At 37.1% G+C, this 4,248-nt stretch overlaps 1 long non-coding RNA gene across 1 annotated transcript in view; it reads right to left on the reverse strand.

Moving 5' to 3' along the window:
- The window catches only part of LOC116674091 (uncharacterized), a 4,769-nt gene extending 1,738 nt beyond the window's left edge, over positions 1 to 3,031 (reverse strand). Inside the window, exons 1-2 of the long non-coding RNA XR_004327965.1 lie at positions 2,988 to 3,031; positions 115 to 1,102 (exon numbers count right to left, since the gene is read on the reverse strand). This is a non-coding gene — a long non-coding RNA (uncharacterized LOC116674091). The remainder of the gene's footprint in view (positions 1 to 114; positions 1,103 to 2,987) is intronic.
- Between the last annotated feature and the right edge of the window lie 1,217 nt (positions 3,032 to 4,248).

Genomic DNA, 4,248 nt, shown 5'->3' on the forward strand with positions numbered 1-4,248 from the left:
TGAAACAGAAGTTAAAGCGGGTTTAAATTAGTCTTTTTAAAGAAACCGCAGTACTATAATGGGTCTTCGGTTGAAAGAAGAAATTACAGTCCCAGCTCCTTTGCAGTACCTCACCGGCATCGGTGTAGCAGCGGTCCTCCAGGAACTGGTCTGGAAGCTCCAGAGATCAACATCTGTCCAACACTTTAACAAATGGAAAGTATTTATTCCATCAAGCTGAGAGGTCAATATGAAGGTTTGTTCTATCAGAAGTGATGTTAGTAACATGAACACTTTGTAAATAAAGAGCCCCGAAGGGAGGGGGAGAGAGAAAATATAGAAGAGGGGGACAAAACCCAAAAAGTCAACTACAGTACAGGCCGCAGCACAAACGACCTGGAAATCCAACATCAACCCACACAAGATTCAAACCAAGCGGCAGCCTATAATCACAACGCCAACCACCAAATACCTTCCATCATCCAGGAAGGAAACCAACACGCTACAGCCTGTAGTCACAACCCTAAAGCACAACACCAACCACTGTAAATACCTTCCATCATCCAGGAGTCAAACCGACAACAGCCCACAATCACAATATTAAAAAGGACATCAACCACTCTAGAGCCCTTCCATCATCCAGGAATCAAACCAACACGCTACAGCCCGTAGTCACAACCCTAAAGCACAACACCAACCACTCCGGAAATCTAACAAACACGCTACAGCCCGTAGTCACATCCCTAAAGAACACCAACCACTCCAGAAATCTTCCATCATCCAGGAATCAAACCAACACACTACAGCCCGTAATAACCCTAAAGAGCAAGGTCCACCACTCTAGAAATCCTCCACAGAAATCAAACCATTGGCAATATAGTAGAGGGCTATAGAGAAAAAATATCTATTAAAAACAGGGATAGACAGAAACCGTAAAAGATAAATAGTGTATTGACAAACAGAAAGATAGAGACTGACACAAACATTAGGACAGAGTGACAGCTGTTAGACAAAAGTATTTGATAATAAAATAATAAATAAAATATTTGAATGTATACTTCCCGTCGAAGAAGCACAGCCATGAAGGATGTAGACTGACGAAGACCCAGCAGAAGACCAGCGACTGACCCAGATATGAATGACAAAATGAATACTGCAGAAAGAATCCATTTAACAGTTTCATACAGCAAACAAAGCAGGTACCACTACAGGATATGCATTCATTGGTAGCATGTAGAAGGCACTGCCAAATACAGTCCGGTTTCCGGTGTTTACAAACTAACATGAATTAATTAATTGAACAATTAAATAAAAGAAAAGAAAAAATATGGCAGTGCATGTACCCATTGCTTATCTGAATGAAATCTTGCTTGTGACATTACAGAAAAGTTTCTGCAGCGGACCAAAAACTGTCAATATAAATACCCTTTTACATGGAAGACAAATTTAGACATTTTACAAACACATTTATGCATCATTTAGTTATGGCCCTTAAATCTTGCTCAATTTCAAGGTGCAGTTTGTGTAATGAAGATGTAATATTAGATGAAACCACAAGATGGCAGCAGTAAGCAACTTTCTCACATCAGTCCGCACCTGAAGTTACTTGCAGATTATTCATTATTTATTCATCATTAAATTAGAAAAAAGAGCCAAACAGTTTGCATAACACAGACAAATGTAGTATGCAGTATTTATTAAGGTTAGATCAAGTTTGTATGACCAGTGTTTGTTTACTTTAAATTTAAAGTCTGAACATGAATCTGACATTAGCAAATATACATTTCCCACTGCTGATGGGCTTCCTGGACTATAGGTATGATAGTCAGATAGCCATTCCAGATACAGCTCATTTTAAGGATTTAGTGTGCCACATGTATGTTTCAAAAAAATTCAGAAAATCAAGCCAACAATAGGTCTAATAGATTACTATTCTACGCACACAAAAAAACTCAGTTAAAGTTAAGAGGAAGTTACAGTCAACAGACCTTTTATTGTGACAAAAAAAAAAAAACGGAAGTAGAAAAATTGTAGTACTGTGCTGACTGTTGTGGTTGATAGCTTTTATTATTAGACTCATGTCCTTAAACCAACGAAACACGTGCAGTTTGGTCTTGTTTCCAGCATTGGACACAGTTTCTTTAATAGGCAAACTAGTCTAGGCGTATAATAAACGGGGTCATTTAACACGCCGGCCTCAGACATGAACGCCCATAGAGGCCCGTGTCCGTCGCAAAATGGCGGCCGCGGCGAGGTTAATCATCTTGTAATTATATCATCTTTCTTCAACGGTTAATTTGGGATATTTTTCTCAAAAAACCGGCAGGAACGTTTTTGTTTCTGACTACATTAGACAAGGTAGCGTAAGTGAATTTAACAAATACAACTTTATACATTTGGCTAGCTAAAGGTTAGTGAAAATGTAGGATTTCAAACTTCCGAACTGGATGCTAACTTCATTATCATGTAAATTCCCACATAAGCTAAGGCCTCAATTTCATATTTCAAAAGTTAGATACCAGTAAACTTGTTAAAAATATATACAATTGTCCAAATACCACTAATCAATGGTGGTAATACCACCATTAATTAGTGGCATTTGGGTTAGGGTTAGCTAACCCCTAACCCTGGCATACACCACCGTGGTATGGGTTTAGTGTGTTACGTTTTAAATTTTTTTTAAAAACCACCGGAAAGTGAGAAGTTGCTAAGCTAAAGCAGCTAACACAGTTGCCAACAGCTAAGTTAAAGCAGCTAACACAGTTGCTAACAGCTAAGCTAAAGCAGCTAACACAGTTGCTAACAGCTAAGTTAAAGCAGTTAACACAGCTAACAGTGTGTAAACCGCTGCGGGCAAAGCACACAATAATATGAAACAGAGTGTTTGAGCCGAACGAGTGACTGTTTAAAATGTTAAGCGGGTAATTTTATCAGCCATACTAAAGATAACTGAATAAACTCAGAGCAGCAGCGTTTAACGAGGTAAAACCCGGAAATGAGCCAATTACCTCTGCATTGCGTCAAGATCCGTCATCCCATTGGCACGTTGACTCGAGGTTTATTTATAGAGAGCGATGCTGGGTTCTGATTGGGTAATTCTTCATTGGCTTGAAGGGTTATGAATACCCCCCCCCCCCAAACACGCAGCATAATATCAGAAAGGAGGAGGTCGTGCTGTGTCTCACTTTAGCACAACTGTAAGTTATAATTATGCTGTCGTTTGTTCATTATGTTTTAGCCAAGTTATGATAGAAGCAGCAGACGAGAAATTTAATATATTTTTTAAACTTCTTAACCCTTGTGCTGTCTTCCCATCAACCATCATCTTTTTGTGCTTTTTTCAGTGTTTCTGCTGTTTTTTTTCTACACTTTTTTTTTTTATATTCATAGCCAATAAACCTAAGTTTTATGACATCATACAAAAACAATTAATTTCTCTTTTTTTTTTTTCAACACTTATTGTCTCTTTTTTTGTCACTTTTTCCAAGGTTTTGGTCACTTTTTTTTTTTACAATGCCATACAATTCAATAAAATCAAAATTCAAGTCACTGAAAGTAATCCTAAATGTTTACCTGAATAACATTCATCCATGTCATTTTAAGGCAATATTGTTGAAAGAAAGCCAAGTTCCTGATATTAAAAATTCAAAAAACGGGTCAAATTTGACCCGAGGACAACACAAGGGTTAATCTTGTTTTCTGACAAAAACACACTGCACCATTGTTTTACTTTAACCCTCGTCTGGTATTCAGGTCAAATTGACCCATTTAAAACTTTTACAAGAAGAAAAATGGTCCAAGTTATATTTTTTTCTACCTTACCTTATGTTCTGTGATAAACATGAATTCCTGATTCAATTAACCCTTGTGTTGTGTTCCTGTCAACCATGGTCCCTTTTTTTTCAACATTATTATCGCTTTCCCCAACATTTTTGTCCCTTTTCTTTAATGTTGTGGGTGCTTTTTTTTTTTTACGTTTTTGCTGTTTTTTCCAAAGGTTTTTCATATTTTTAATGTTGTCTTATTTCGACGGCCCATTTTTTGGTGACAAAAAACGTTAAAAAATGAACTGAAAACGGGTCAAATGGACCCAAGGACAACATGAGGGTTAAAAAAATTGTTCTGGATATGATCACTTATGTTTTTTTAACATGAATTATAACCTTATAACAAAAAAAACAATCACACTTCCATTTTTAATTGTGTGCTAGTAGAGGCTGATTGCATTCCCTAAACATAGATGTTATCTCAGCTGTTTGAAATTGAGAT

The sequence above is a fragment of the Etheostoma spectabile genome, chromosome 24 (genome assembly GCF_008692095.1).
Source record: "Etheostoma spectabile isolate EspeVRDwgs_2016 chromosome 24, UIUC_Espe_1.0, whole genome shotgun sequence".
NCBI lineage: Eukaryota > Metazoa > Chordata > Actinopteri > Perciformes > Percidae > Etheostoma > Etheostoma spectabile.